The sequence below is a fragment of the Anas acuta genome, chromosome 23, assembly GCF_963932015.1.
Source record: "Anas acuta chromosome 23, bAnaAcu1.1, whole genome shotgun sequence".
Classification (NCBI taxonomy): domain Eukaryota; kingdom Metazoa; phylum Chordata; class Aves; order Anseriformes; family Anatidae; genus Anas; species Anas acuta.
Window position 1 is genome coordinate 4,754,409 of NC_089001.1, and position 15,368 is coordinate 4,769,776.

General features: G+C 53.6%; 1 protein-coding gene across 6 annotated transcripts in view; it reads left to right on the forward strand.

The window, feature by feature from the left end:
- OPCML (opioid binding protein/cell adhesion molecule like) overlaps positions 1 to 15,368 on the forward strand; it is a 324,198-nt gene that overhangs the window by 71,689 nt on the left and 237,141 nt on the right. The window lies entirely within an intron of this gene.

Genomic DNA, 15,368 nt, shown 5'->3' on the forward strand with positions numbered 1-15,368 from the left:
TGTGCCATAAGCAAATGGCTCTTGAAAGAGGAAGAGGATTTATTTGTTTTAGCAACCACTCCAACAAAAGTCTATTTCCTCAGCTAATTAAGATTCCATTCGCTAATTTAAATGTTATGCTAATTAAAGCATAATTCTGAAACTGTAAAAAGGAACTTAAAAAAAGAAAAAAAAAAAAAGAGAAAGAAAGAAGCAGCAAGTAAGAAAGAAAACTGGTTGGCCTTTAGGAATTACATTGAATTTATTGCGGCGTCGTAACAATGGTGAGCAGAGTAATTATTTCATTTGCCTCTCATGTGCTATTCATGCCGTTGCTTTTATTCATTTCCCCCCCATTCTCACACTTCATCTCGTTAATACCCGTTCTCTCCCCTCTAATGGGCGTCGTTGGAGATGAGTTGTGGATGCGATCCGTGGGGCGCTCCTTGCGCTGCTCGCAGAGAGGAGCGTTTGTGCTCCTTTGGCTTCTGACCCAGGTGGTGACAATGCTTGGTGGCCAAACTCTTTATAGTTACATTGTGTTCACTTTAATTAAAATATAAATATTCTATTTTTTTTGGAAAAAAAGAGTAGAAGCAGCAAGGCCCGTGGTTTTTGTTACTGACTGAGAGATCTGGCTGTGCAGCAGAGACTGGCTCCTGCTCTCAGTTTACCCGCTGGCTTCTTACCTCACAACTTTTCACTTCCTTTATCTAGAAAACGGTATCACTGAGCTCCTAAATAGCAGTTGTAATTCACTGAGGGCTTTGGCAAAGTTGTCGAGCTGAAACTTATCTATGCAGGGGAGCAAGGGAAGGCGCATTTGAAGTGTGGGCACATTTGGACCTGGACTTGGTACTTTACCTTTGGCTGTTGGCTGCACGCCGTGCACTTCTCCAGCCTGGCTTGTCCCACCAAGGCTTATTGCTGCTGGTGGCCTTCGTGGCCCTGGGACAGCTGGGGACATTTCAGCTCTGGGATCGAGGCGGCATCATCCCCTTGCTGTGCCTTGCTGGTGTTGCGTGGCCTGGGGTACCACGGGCAGGATGGGCTGCAGCACCTTTCCCCATCCTGGCTGCTCCATCTTGGGTTGGAGGATCCGCAGCAAGTTGTTTTTCTGTGTTTCCTCACTTTGTTAATATTATTAATAATGAAAAACAGCCAGGAGTTTATTATTTTGCTTTAATTTATGCATTTGGGTTTTTTTTAAGAGGAAACCAATTAAGATTCTCTGATGAGCCCTCCAGCTCCCAGCAGCTTTCAGAAACACTTGCCATGAACTGCATTCAGTCTGCAGCCAGTACCTTTGTGTGTGGTCTTGATAAGTAAATTTGGGTGCTACCTTAATCATGGAAATGCCTCCTTCTCTTCTCATCCTTCCCCAGCCCGACCTGCTCCCTGCCAAGCGCCTTGTCCAGCGGGTCGGGATGGGACTGCAGCAAGCTGGGGTTTGGAGAAAAGCCAGTGTGAAGCTGGGGGACTTTCTGCCCTCCTCATCGGCATGGTTGGGGAGTTTGTGGCTGGGGTGTGGAGCTTTGGATGCTGGCGGCATCATCTTGGGGTGTGGGTGCTCCTGGTTGGATGTAGGCAGCTCGGGGGTGTTGTGCTGTGTCTGCAGAGCGATGGGCACTGAGCGGCTGGGCTTTGTGCTGGCACCGCAAGGGTGTCTGTGCAGGATGAGCTGTCCCTTTCTACTGCTCTGTCATCTTTGTTGTTCCTCTTCTTGGCACGACTCGACTCGCGAGGCTCTGCTGCTCCTCCGTGCCAGGGAGCCAAGGCTCACACGAGCACCTAGGAAACGCTCCTGGGCCCTTCCCTACAAACCTCGGAGCCCTTCCTGGCTGGTGGCTGAGCAGTTGGCTCCCTCCCTTTCCCAACCACCCGTCCCTGCATCCATCTCCATTTCCCCCCGCAGCTGTGCTCCAGATGTGGAGCATCTCATCCCCACCCTTGCGCTGCTGAGCCGGGTCCCTGGGTCCGGCCCCACGAGCAGCACCTGCTGTTCCCGGCCTAAGCCACGGATATATTTAAACTTTGATCCTGATGGGAAGTGACTGGTGATACATTAAAGCCATATGTTTTAGAAGGAACGGCGAGGACGTGTAAGCTCAGTGATATTCACATCTAGAGAGAGCTGGGAACTTGTAGTGCCACCCACGCCTGGTATTTCTGCTAGCTCTGCGAGGCTTACACAGCTGTGGAAGGCAGAGTGGGAGCAAGATCTTCTGCTTAAGGGATTTTATATAGAGATGGATTAGATAGATTTGATGGAAACTGATAGTTTATGAAAATGAATTCACCTGCATCTCAATTCAGTTCTTGATGCCAGGAGAGAAAAAAAAGAAGAAGGAAAAAAAAAGGCGAGGGGAGAGGGGGAAAAAAACAATGCAAAGTTAATTAAAGTGTGATTTTGATGAGCTGGGCCACACCGTTTTCTTTTTAACCGTTTAGCAAGTGGATCTCCTCGTGTCAGGTTGCCAGAGAGGAGTAAGCGAGGCTCTGCCACTTCTCATCATCCCTCGCCATCTCCGCCGCCTGCCTAATTGGCAGCTTAGGGGGATGAAGTGGGGCTGTGGTGAAGGAAGCGAGGAGAACTGCATTGGCCATGGGTACTTGGCAGCCTGAAAAGCATCGCTTGTAACGGGTGCGCTCATCTCCAGGGGTGTTGGAAGCCTCCTGCTAGGGGCTGGGTGTGTGGCTGCGAGCTCAGCACCCAGCAGGATGGGGCTGTCGCACTGCCCCGGCACGTTTGGCCCCTGGGAGCTTTGGGAGGGGGCCAGATGTTGGGTGGGAGGAGGAAAAGCTTCCCAAGGTGTTCCCCAAATCACCAGGAAGATGGGAAAGCAAACCAGGAGCGCTGCTGCGTGAGGCTTGGATGGTCAGGGAGGAGCGCAGGAGAACTTCTGGAGAGAAATGCCTTTAAAGCACTTCATAAATAGTCATACACCGAGCTCTGCAAGCACAGCGAGGGAAATAGGATTATCTCCATTTTGAAGAGCATGGGGAGAATCAGAACCTGATTTTCAAAGGCTTTTGGTATGCAAAGGTAGCCCTGCCTTCGGTGTGCAGTCGAGCGTGGGGCAGAGGCAAGGAGCGCGCGTGGATTTGCAGCGAGCCCATTAGGAGCGAGAACTCAGGGAGTCCTCAGCTCTCAGCCCGAGCATTTCCAGCTGAAGGGGAGGTTCGGGTGGCTGGGCTGGGCCAGCAAATCCAGCTTTTCCCTCGCTCTGGGTGCTTAGGCAGTGGTTTTGGCCCTGGCAAGCAGCACAGCTCCTTTTTTTTGCCTTTTTTTTCCCCCTGGCTGCACGGAGAGCACGGAGAGCACGGAGAGCAGCCTCTGGTCCTGGAGAGCCTGTGTACGGGTGCAGTTAGGTCCTGTTGTCAGGGAAATGAGGGCTGGATTGCTGCGTGGAGTGTCAGCAGACCGGGGAGATCCAGGAACCAAACCGTGTCCTTCGTTGCCATCTATTGATACTCGTATTGCTAAATAACTCCTGGCATGGCGAGGCACAGACAGCTCCTCCAACTCCGCCTGACCTTAGGCAAATCACTTCATCTCCGTGCTTCAGTTCCTTCATCTATACAACAGGAATAATAATCCTGATATTCTCGGAGCCGGTGTTGCTCTCAGTATAAATATTAACTGCTTAGGGCAAGAAGCATCTCTGGGAGCATGTGAAGAATAGCGAGTGTTCGGAGGTGGCACTGCGCGTACGAGCAGGACGTGTGCTGCTCATGCACGGGAGCGTTTTGGAAGGAGAATGGGGAAAAAAAGCACAGAAAAAATAAAATGTGTGGGTAAATTGAGGCGTGTCAGTCTTGTCTTGGAGTGCAAGGGAAGTAACTGCCTGGTGAGCTGATCAAAGGGAGGGTAGGGGGTGATCTGGTTGTGGTCTGGATACCTCTCCGTGGGGAAGCGGCTGCTGCAAATCGACAGGTCTTTAATCTAGCAGAAAAGAGTGCACAAGGATCCAGAGTTGGAAGGTGAAGCTGGACTCATTTACAGTAGAAGTGGAGCCCAATTTCTGAAGATAGGGTAATTAATCATTGCAACAACATAGCCCGAGCCACAGCTGGGCTGACACAAGCTGTAAGCTTTAAGCTGAGACTGGGCAGGGGAGAGGGTTTCAGGAGCCACAGGGAAAGGCAGGAGCAGCTGGCTGCAGGACCCTGGGCTCTGTGGGAAGGGGACAGTGCTGTCCCATGGTGCTGGCTATGGGAAGCTGGGGTTTGGGGGGGTGGGGTCACCCGAATTTGGGTGCCTGCACGGTGCTTGGGGGTCCCCAGGTGCACGGAGCACTTGCAGGTGCACTGAGCGCTGATCCCTGCCAGGCCTCCAGGCACCAGGAGAGTCACCGTGCCTTTTTTTTTTTTTTTTTAAAGTGTTTTTAAAAATCAATAGAAATAAATAAAAGGGCCATAAATCTGGAAAGACACCCGCAGTTCCCTCTGGAGCCCACTGTGTTGTGGGGATGGGTAGGAAGGGTGGCGGAGCATCGATCTGCCCAGGACTGCCGGGAGGAGGAGTGCTGTCCGAGTTTGGGGGCAGAGATTTCTTGAAAAACAGGAGCCCAAGCTAAGGCAGACCTCAACAGCAGCCCCCATCTTGGCTTCCCCCTCACTCATCTGCTTGGATTTGCTTGTGCAAAGCCCGAACTCGCAGCTTTGGGGCACGTGCTGCTCCCAGTCTAATTTATTTGTGCTGCACAGCGCCGCTTTCCTTCGGCATAGATGGGTGGAAGCAACGGGCACGTTTCTGTCGGGGGACCCATCCAGCTTTCTCTCATTTCTCTTTGCTTCTCAGCACGTGTTTGTGGGAATGGCTTTGGAAATATCCTAGGACCTCAGGGTTAATGATGAAGCGTGCTGTCCTGCTGCTGCGGGTTAACTAGGAAGTGGCAGATTAATTGTGGGATGTGGTGCAGGAGGTCGCTTCCAGCATTCCTTCACCCATGCTACAACCAGTTAAATCTCTTACCAAGGGGCATTACATCCTCCTAAAACACAAGATGCTGTGTGCATGCCCCTTCCCTGCTGTGGCCAAACAAATACCAGCTTGGCCAAATAAAAGCTAGGGGCTGGCCAGCACACGCAGCACCACCATTTGGGCGGGTGGCGTGTGCTCATCCCCGCACAGCCTGCAGCAGAGAAGCAGCTCTGCCTCCTTCGAGGGAGAAACGTTTGGGCTCAGCACCTCCAAACTTGGAGCTGTTGGTGCTGGGGGCCACAAGGATCCATCCCTCCGCGTGCTGAGCCTGACACAGCTCGGTAATGTTGGGCTGCTGGCAGCCTGCGGAGGGGAGTCCGGCTGCACCGCCAACGCTGCGAGGAGAGATAATGGTAAATAACCAGCAGCTGGTGGGGAAGGTTGGAGGAAAAAAAAAAAAAAAAAAAAAAAAAAGAACGTGATTTTCTGTTCTTTCATTTATTTATATATTTATTCCTGCTCCATCCCTTGCTGCCCTGTGTGGTGGGAGAGCAATCTCGCCGCTGGCTGCAGGGCCAGGGAGCTGTGCAAGCAAGCTGAGGGTGCCCTGCTCTTCTTGGGGAGGTGACGGGTATCCCCCTACAAGCTTCACGCTTCCAGGTATTGAGGGGGAGGCAAAAAAAAAAAAAAAGGCAATCTGACTCCCCAGGTAACGCAGCTCATTTTGTCAAAGGATAAGCTGGGAAGGAAAACGCCTGATTGCCGCTAAATGGATGGAGGAGGGGAAAAAGGGCTCAAAACATCTCATAATGTCTGAAATAAATCTTTTCTGTTCCCCAGTCTTGCTTCCCACACACAAACAAAATGCATTTGCAACCCGTTCTTTCTGCACCCTTGGCGTCGTGGTGGCGATTTTCGCCAGAAGCCGCCGGGGGCTGGTGGAGACGTGGCGGGGGGAAGGCAGGGTCCGAGCCCCCCGCGGGGGCTGTGGGGATCGCTGCGGGCACTGCTGGCCTCTGCTTTGGGCCCTGCGACTCTCAGCTCGGCGCTCTGTAGTCATGTGTGAGAAAAACATAGCAGCTTCCCACCTTGCACATCCTCCTTGTCAAAACAGAGATGTTTTTCGCAGGACTTCATCCAGCACTTGCTTACCTCTTGCAATTCCTCTGCTGCAGCTCACTTTTCTGTTTTTCCACCCAGAAGCGTTGCTTCTCTCTGCTTTTCTTCCTCCTCGGCATCTCTTCCTCGTTACTGCCCGCTGGTTTTAGGGAAATGGGAGGAGGCAGTCCTGATTGCCCCGATGATGCTCTCTGCCAAGCCCTGGGCTCGTGCATTCCCAGCCAGGCATGTTGCAGAGTAGGGGCAGGAGCTGGCCCTGCTGTTGGCATGGGACAGGGGATGCTCCGGCTCCCCCTGCACTTTATAAAGTGTTTGTGGGGTCAGGGCGAGGTGCTGGGTGCTTGTGCTGGGGGCACTGTGCCCTGGGGCACTGCCAGCACCTCCGTGCCCGCAGGTTTCACGCCAGCACCTTCCAGCTCTGCTCAGTTTCCCGAGACCGGAGAATGACAAATGTGAAAAGCACAGTTTAATTAAACACGCAATGCGCTGGCTCATTAAGTGGCTGCTTGGAGTGAAGAGGGAGCCGTGCTGACAGCCCCATCAGCCTGGCCTCTGAAGCAGCGCTGGCAGGAGCAGCGGCCGATGAGATGACTCACGGCACAGCACAGCACGGCGCTCACCGCCGAGGCAAGTTTGGTTTTAAGCCCTGCCTGCAGGCGATGCCTCGTCTGCAGTGCCCCTGCGAGAGCACGCCACGTTTCTTGGGGAGCTTTTGAAACCCCATTTCACTGATGCTGACCCTCCGTGCGGAGCGGGGTCACAGCACGCTGTGGCGTTGCACAAAAAAAAGCCACAAAGCCCATGTGGGTTTTGCCCAGAGGCTCTGGGGGCTTTTTGCAGAGCTGCTGCGTGTGGTGCCCACCGCTGAGGATTCCCCGGGGAGACTCCGCCGAGGCTGCCCGCAGATCCCTGCTTCTCAGCCCTTCAGGAAGATGTGAGAGCAGTCAGTGAATCAAATACCATCGGGGCACTGCCTCAAACAGCAAGGTCACCTCCAAAAGGAGGCAAGATTAAGAGGCTCTTGGGCACTTTTTTTTTCCAGCTGAAGAGTTCCTCGGCTCAGAAGCGCACCCTTGGCAGCCCGCCGCCCCCCTCTCGCAAAGCACAGGCGGCTCTCGTGACCACGGTGCGTGCTGCCCAAGCCCTTTCCCTCTCCCCATACTGGGATTTGCATTTTACATGCAGCTAACCCCGGACCTCTGGCGAAGGGAGCCGGGAACGGAGGCTCCTGCTGAACAGTCGTCGGGAGATGAGACGAATAAGGTCTCCTCTCTGCTCTTTAAGGCCTCTCTTGCCTTTTCTTTTTCCTTGAGCCTTTGAGTGAAATTCCATGAGGGCTCTGCGAAAGAGAGCTCACACAAGACTCTCATTTCAGGTGTGAATATGGAGACGTTTTTCATTAGGAAGCATATGGTGTTAAGGTTAAAAAAAGAGATGGAGTTTGACAGCCAGGAACAAAGCAATGAAATAATAACTACAGGTGGGCAAAGCCTCCAGCAGGGTTTGCAAACAACAAAACCAAGCCAGGGGCGGTTCACATCCAAGTGTTATTGTTACTTATTAGAGTTGGAAAATTTTGCAGGGGAACGTGTTTTTTTTTTTTTTGATGGAAACTTGGGTGAAATTTCCATGGGAAGTGTTCACCTTCTGCAGGAAATCAAACATCTGTTAGGAGGGAACGAAAAGCAAAAGAGAAGGCGGGAAGCAGCTGAGAAATGTGTGTGCTGGGAGGTGGATGGCGTTCCTCCTTGTTGCTAGTGCAGTGCAAATACCAACTGGAAAGGTCGCTGGGGGATAAGTGGGATTCTGCCCACCTTTGGCTCGGGGTGCAGGTAGCCGGCTTCATCCCTGGTAGCAGACACGGGTCTGACCTCCTGCTTACAGCAGCTTTGTCATCCTGAATCAAATACATGGCAATATTCCCCCTTATAAATAAGGAGATGTTCCCTTTCTCCGTTCCTTTGGGACTTTGAGGAAATCTTCTTCCTCCCCATCTGATGCTTTGTCCTTATCTGTTGGAAGCATCGCCTAAAGTTGGGTTTGGTTGTCTGCGAGGCAGCTGTTCTCTCCGAAATCTTTCCTTTCTTTCTGCCTGTTAAAATGGGGTTAAAGATATTAATCTCCTCATTAAAATACCGGGGGAGATGCTGATTGAAAGCACAGGACGGGAGGCAGATCATTGCTGCCGGAGCGTTGCGGCTGGCCTCCATCCCTCCTCGGGGCCTGGGGAGAAAGTTGAGCTCGGGAGCTGAATGTCATTGCAGAGGCTCCGCTTTCTTCTCGGCGCTTTGAATTCCAGGTCCCGAGTGGCACTGCAATTTATGGTGAATATTTTATACCTCCAAATGATGTTTTGTGGGATTCCGCTCATCTCGCCTGCTGTGCCTCTGTCAGTCTCGGAGGAAGGCTGCCTTTGTTGTACGTGTCAGCTTGACGAGGCGCCGTTTTTCCAAATGGATAATTCTGTTCCTTTGCCATCGAGGAAATTGTTTCCTTCCTGGAAAGGCTGCTCTGTCGTTTAAACAAGGCTTTGGCTGCCAGCGAGCCGACTGGAGAAAACATGTCAACTGACTGCAGGTGACCTTGAGAAAAGGCACATATGGGTGGGAGTGGGGGTGGCTTGCTTATATTTTTTTCACGGCCCTCCTTTGTAGCACGTTGTGAATGGAAAGAGCTTCGGCGCACGGGAAGGCAGGCGGTGGTGCGGGGCATCGAGCCCCACGCTGCTGCCCCTTTCCGTCAGCAGGCAGGGGAAGGGGCAGGGATGGTGCAGACAGCAGATTTCTCCCCAAAAGGAGAGAAATCTCAGGGACTTGAAAAAAGAAAAAAAAAAAAAAAAAAGATGTGCAGCGTGCATTTAAATAGGAATAAATGGGAGGAGGAACAAGCCAGTAGAAAAACCCAAGTCGGGAGCTGAGATGTGGAGGGTGCTGCTCATCTTCTTCCAACTGCAGGTGGTACCTTCAGCCTTTACCTGGACATGAGAGGCTTGGGGCTGCTTATATCAGCCTGTTGATAGCGGAGCCGTTCCCCTCATGCACCCCAGTGATTTAGGAGGAGGATCGGACCTGGACACCTTCACTTGCTGCCGTGAGGGCTGGAGCGATGCTCGCTGCAGGTGGCTGCACCCCAGCGCCCTCGGTGTCGGTGCGCCCACGAGGTCTGCAAAGGCTTTGACTCGAAGAACCTGTGGGATGAAAGGTGCCGTAGAAACATGAGTTTTATTAACACCGTGGAAGGCTGCCAGTCGCAATTAAAGCCGCGAGAAGCCTGGCGGTTTCACTTCACGGAGCTCTGTGCAAATATTTCGGTTGGGTTTGATCCACGCTGCTTTGTAGCCCCTCGGTTTCACCTTGCGCTGCCGAGCACGGCGGGGTCTCCTCGCGGAGCCTGGCGAGCCCTGGCCGTGCTGCGTGCGCTCGGAGGTGCAGGAGGCGAGGAGAACGTGACCTGCAGGCTGAACGCCGGCCACGCTCGCTCTCAGCGAGCAGAGTGAGGGTAAATTGGAGAGGAGCGAAGCAACTTGGAGGAGTCAGTCAAGTAAGCGCCTTGTGTGGGATTTCACCGGCACGTTTCCCGCATCCCTCTCCGTCGGAGAGGAGGAGTGTGGGGAAGGAGGTGGGGAAGAAGCAGACTACGAAGAGGAGGCAACCTTTCGTAGCTGCGCAGAGCTCTCTCTCCTCCTTCCCCGCTCCTGCAGCAAGCCATCTGCTGCAGCTCAGCAGGCTTTAGCCGAGGCAAACTGTTTCCCCCCCCCCCAGCCTCACGAATTGTTGCTTGCAAACTCAGGCAGGTGTCGTCGTGCCAGCCCCACACTCACCGTTTAGGAGGACTGCTTTGCAAACACGGGGTTTAGAGACCAGGGTTTAGCTTTGTGTTGACCTGGAGGTCCAGTCCGTGGGTGCCTGGGTTCCTTCACAGTCCCCAGAGAGCCGTGGATGACCCAAGAGTTCCTGCTCGCTTTTTGCACCTCTGGGGGTGGTAGGGGAGACCTGGAGCCTTTTCTTGACTTGGCACCCAATGTTTGGAAGGCAAAAACTGGGTGAGGTGACTCCTCGTGGGGTGTAGGAGGGAGTCTTGTTCCTATTGGAACAAAACCTGAATGGAGGGGTGAGCTGAGAGCTCTCTTTGGGTTCCTACACCAAAATGTGAATCAAGTCCCGAGGAATTATCTCGCCCTTGGTGAATGGAGATGATGGCTTAACCTCAGCACGGCAGAAACATTTGATACAGGATATAGTAACGATGACATGAGATTTCTGAGCACAGGCGGATCATCCCCGAGATGGTGAGAGATTCCTCCAAATTCTTCCAAGCCCTCTTTCTCCATACCATTGAGCTGTTGGATCCAGCCCATGGACACAGTCCCACCGATCTTCCCCTCTGTTTTTCCTTTTAGAGATCCCTCCACGTTGTACAAGGACCCTTTAAAGGTGGCTTTCTTGCAAGCGCCGCCTTCTCCCTCAACTAAAGCTCCCCAAGCACTTGCAGCGGGGTTAAAAATGGAGAAAGAGCTGAAGAGCTCCTTCCTTCCATCTGGTGCCCACCTCTCCTTGCAAATCAGCCGGGAATGCAGCAGGGATGGCTGCCTGCATTGCGACAGCCTCCCCGCAGCAGGCAGAGCCAAGGGGGCGCAGCTGAAAGCGCGCCCGTGGGAGGCTTGGTGGTGAGGGCGCAGGCGGTGCGGGTATTTTTAACGCCGCTCCCCAAACGTGCGGTCGGCGCCGGCGGAAAGTGCCAGATTGCCAGCCCAGGCAAGGGACGCGGGCTTGCGGCTTGCCAGGGAGGAAACCGAGGCGTGATTTTTGGAGGCAGCGTGATTTTTCGTAGGGTTGCACCACGCAGGGACCTCGTGGCTGCCCCGCAACCGTGTCCGTGCGTGGAGAGGGGCTGAGGGTGCTTCCATCAGCACCGAGTCCTGCCCTACCTGGGGACGTCCCTGTTTGTCCCATGTGTATGCTTTGGGGTGTCCTGCAACGTTCCCATTTCTGCTCCTGGAAATGCAGGCGACAGACGGGGAGTTTTGCCAGCTCCCGACCTAGAAACCAGGCCAGCCACCCAGGGGTGGGGAGCGCTGTTCCCCATCTCGGGAGCGTTTCCATCTTCCGAGCTGAGGATCTTTTGATGTGAGCAGCTCTGTGGCGCAGCCCGCGCTGGCCGGGTGGTGTTGAATGTTTAAAAACCCTCGGCTGCTTTCGCTGCAGGGAGAGGCACAGACTTGAAACGGGTTTGCAATTCTTCCCGTGGCTGGGACGTGCGCTGGGGAGCTCGGGGACGATGGCACCTGGCAGAAGCCTGGGGTGCCTGGACCTAAAGGTGGTCCCAGTGCTGTTCCTCGGAGCAGCATCCCCGTGGTGCTTGGCTGCTCCCCGGTGATGGGGCAGGCTCAGGAGCGTGCCCGTGGCTGCTGACCCTTTGCTTTCCTTACAACCCCCTGCCTCATTCTCAAGCCCACCAGCAGCACCTGAATGTCTCCAACCGTGAGGATAAAGGCTTGGAAAAAAAACATGGAAGATTGGGAAGTGCTGTCCTTGAGGCACTTTTGGTGCTGTCTGCTTTGTTGCGTTTTTTGGGGAGAGGCAGCCTCTTTTTCTGCGCCCCCCAAACTGTGATGCTTGCTCCCTGGCTCTGCCCTAACCCCAGAAAGCTCTCGGGGAGGGCGAGCACCAGCTGATGCCGTGTCCTTACAGCCACCTCAAAAATGTAGTTTTGAGTGCCCAGAGCTGTACATCGGAGCTGCCTCTCCAGCAGCACTGAGTGGTTTTTGGAGAGCCTGCATGCACAAAATGCCGCTGGAGCTGCCAAGATGTTTGTCTGCTGCCTTCCCCCTGCAAGCACTTTTCTTGCAGCAAATGCAGGCTGATTGCTCGCTCGGGGTGGCTTTGGGGTTGGTGCTGTGTTTCGGTGGCTCGAGGAGGGATTTGTGGCTTGGCAGGGCATGACCTTGGGCTCCGACCTGGCCGGATCTTTGCGCAGCGCTTGCTGCCTAATGAGGCTTAGGCAGCTCTAATGCTGCACGGAGGATCGTTGGAGGAAGAGCAGCTATTATTGGAATCGGTGCAGATGATTCGAGAGATGATTTGCTCCTCTCTCAAAATACAATTAGTCACTTCCACCAGCACGGGGAGAGAGCAAGGGCTTGAACTATTTGTGGCTGCAGGCTGAGGAAGCTGAAGAGCCAGTGCTGCCGCAGCTCTGGCCCTGCTCTGGCCGACTGCAGATGAGCTTTGCCTCCCCGTGGCTGTTGTTGCTGCCACTTGAGCTGTGCTCGGTGTTAACACAGCTGCCTTTTTAGCACTGCTCTCCCTTACATTTGCAGCCATGCCCCTGGTTTCGGGTGGAGGGGTGCTGATGGAGCATGGAGGGGCTGTTTTTTTTGTTGTTCCCTATACCAGGGAAAAGCCGTACGCATTTTTTGCCCTCTCCTTCCCTCTGGCTGGTGGGGCTGTGCCGATTTCGGCTCGGTCCTGCCCTCTGTGCCGGTGCCAGCTCTCCACCCGGGGCTGCTGCTCTCCTCGGTGGGAGCTAAGGAGCAGCTTTGGGGCTGGCAGGCTGCCTGGATGCTCTGCAGAGCCACGCTGGCTGCAGCTTTGCTCGTTTGTAGGTGAGCTCGGGCTCGGCTGGAGGCAGCAGGGAGATGCTCCGTGCCAAGACATCACCAGGGCGAGGATTTTTCTGCTTTGGTGCCCAGGGCTGGGTGCCTTCAAGGAGCCTTCCCCGCTCTGCTCTGCACTTCTCCTTGAAACATACTCTCTTCTGGTCGCTCAGAATATACAAGTACATCAAGACAACGGGTGTTCCTGAAAACCTTAATTAAGTGCGTTTTGCGACTATTGAGCTCCACCTTTAAAAACCAGCCTTGAAATTGCAAGACATTACGGGCACATTAAGGTTTATCATCTTCACTTTCTGCTCACAGTTTCTCCTTCTCTGGAGCTGCCGCTTCTCCCCCTCTCCCCCACACCCAAGCTTGTGGGATCTCCTCGGGACTTCTCCAGCCTGCTGAGACCTTTCCCCTGCCAGGCTGGCTGTAATAGCAGGGAGGCATTTTTCTGCACGTGGGGTGCTCTCAGGTCTGCAGGCTCCTGGAGCTTTGGCTCGTGCAGCATCTTCAGGCTGGGCTCGGCATCGTGCTGAGCCAAAACCAGGCGAGATGTGCAGAGTCTCCCATTTCCCAATTTGTGCCCCATGCACGGGCTTGCACCCCATCCTAGTGCCGTGCCAGCAGCAGCCCTCCTGCCCCGGCTGCGCCTGATGCCGGCCTCCCCTCCTCCTCTCTTCTTATTATAGCAGCCTTATTGTTTTAAGCCGCGAGCGTGGCGCATTGTGAGCTTGCATAAAGGCCGTTGTGGAAGGGAATTGTATTGTGTATCCCGGCTGCGTGCTTCCTTTTAAACCATACCCCTGTCACCAGGCGGCTTTCTACAGGTTGGTTGCTGAGCGAACAGCTGAGAACCTGTGGGAAGACCCAAATGGCACTTAAATTATATTTGCTCTTTGATTTCGAAGACATTTAGTACCATTTAATAGAATCAGAATGCAATTTAACTCCGTGAAGTGGGGGAGGCTGCCTCGGGAGAAGTGACACTGCCAGAGCTGGGGAAACAAAAAAATTTAAGTGAGCAAAACAGCAGGGTCGGGTTTACTATCCGGATAATTATTATTAAATAAAGAGCAGAGTGGGACTGTGTCTATCAGCTTCCCCGCCTGCTTGAAATGGCGTTAACCACTTCGGAGCTGCGTGAGGGGCTGGCGGAGCTGTGCCGTGGGGGACACCCCGAGACCTGGCATCTGATGAAGTCGTGGTGATCACGGGTTGGTGCTGAGCCAGAGCGGCCCCGGGGGTTTCCAGCTGGAAGCTGCTGTTGGTGCACGCTGCTTGCTGCGCCCGCGGCGCTCCCGGTGCTCCCCTTGCCCCGCTGGTGTCGTTCCCCTCTGTGCACGGCAGCAGCGTGGTGGTGCTGGTAGCAGCACATCGATGCTCCACCAGCAGCTGGTTGGAAGTAAAACATGCAGAAAAAGGGCTGGATTTCTGAGGCAGCAGCAGTGCTGTGCTGGTTAGGCTCTCCAGCACACCCAGGAGATGCGCGCTGGGCAGCTCTGCCATCCCAATTTCCCTGGATCTTGGCTTAATGGTGAGGTGAGGGCTTCTTGTTTGAATTTAGGCATTTTTTAGTTATTTTTTTTTTTATATATTCATACTCTATCTAATTCAGCCTCTAGGTTTGGCAGCACTGAGTTCTCCCCAGTTCCTCCTGGACACCCCAGTCCTGCTGGTGGCTCCCCACCGAGATTTGGGTTTCGGTGGGCTGCTCCACAGCACAGCCAGACCCCACCGTGGGCACACTGCCTCCAGCAATCGTTCCCTGCCTGGTTAAAGGAGATAATAACGCTTCCCTCCCTCACCAACGGGTTTGCAGAGGACAAATCTATTAAAGATTGTGAGGCGCTAAAGATGCTTTGCTGATTGGGGCCACACAAGCAGCGGAGGTAGCTGGCTTAGGAAGAGGTTTGCGGTTGAGAAATCATAAGGCTCTCTTCTTTATTGCCTGCCCGCTCTGCCTGGCACCTGGAAAGCAAATTGAGTTTTTAAACTTTATTTTTGGCCTTCAAAAAATAGAGTAAACTGGGAGATAACGTAAGCACGGTGATAATATATTGCATTCCTTGACCATGCTGTGGCTAATAGTCCCAACGCTGCAGGGAAAGACGCTGAGCTGAGGGGTGGGGAATTGAGGTGGGGGCATTTACCCACCCCACAAGGACGTGGGGAGCAGTGCCATGCTTAGCCCTTGGCTTTTTCTGCCCCAGTTGCCCAGAAGGGCAGCCGGGCACATGGACACCAGCAGGTCTACAGGTCCCAGCATCTGTCGGATGGATGGGGGTTGTGGTGAGGAGAGATCCCCCCAGATGTCCACGGTCATCTTCTCCTCTATCCAAGCTCTCCAGGCTGAATCCATGACCACTGCAGCTTGGTTCTGGTGGTATCAGCATGGCTGTGCAGGCAGTGGCTGCTGGCAGCACCGAAATCTGGCTGCTTTTGGATGAGTTTCCCCTGCGAAGCCTTGAGTTCTTGCAGAAGAGCCATGACTGATGCAGGCACCAGGTCCACGTCCCTCTGCTCATAATAGGTGTGAATTTATGTCTGCATCTCTAAAATAGCTTGATATGGCCAATCCTCCTGGATAAAGGCGAGGGATTGAATTATTACAAAAGGACAATTTTTCATTTCCTATAAGTGCCTTAATCTCGTGAGTAAATATTACAGCTTTGTGCTATAATCCCTAAGCTGGTATATCTCTTCCCTTCCCAGTTACCTTTTGTGTTGATTTACATTTAATAT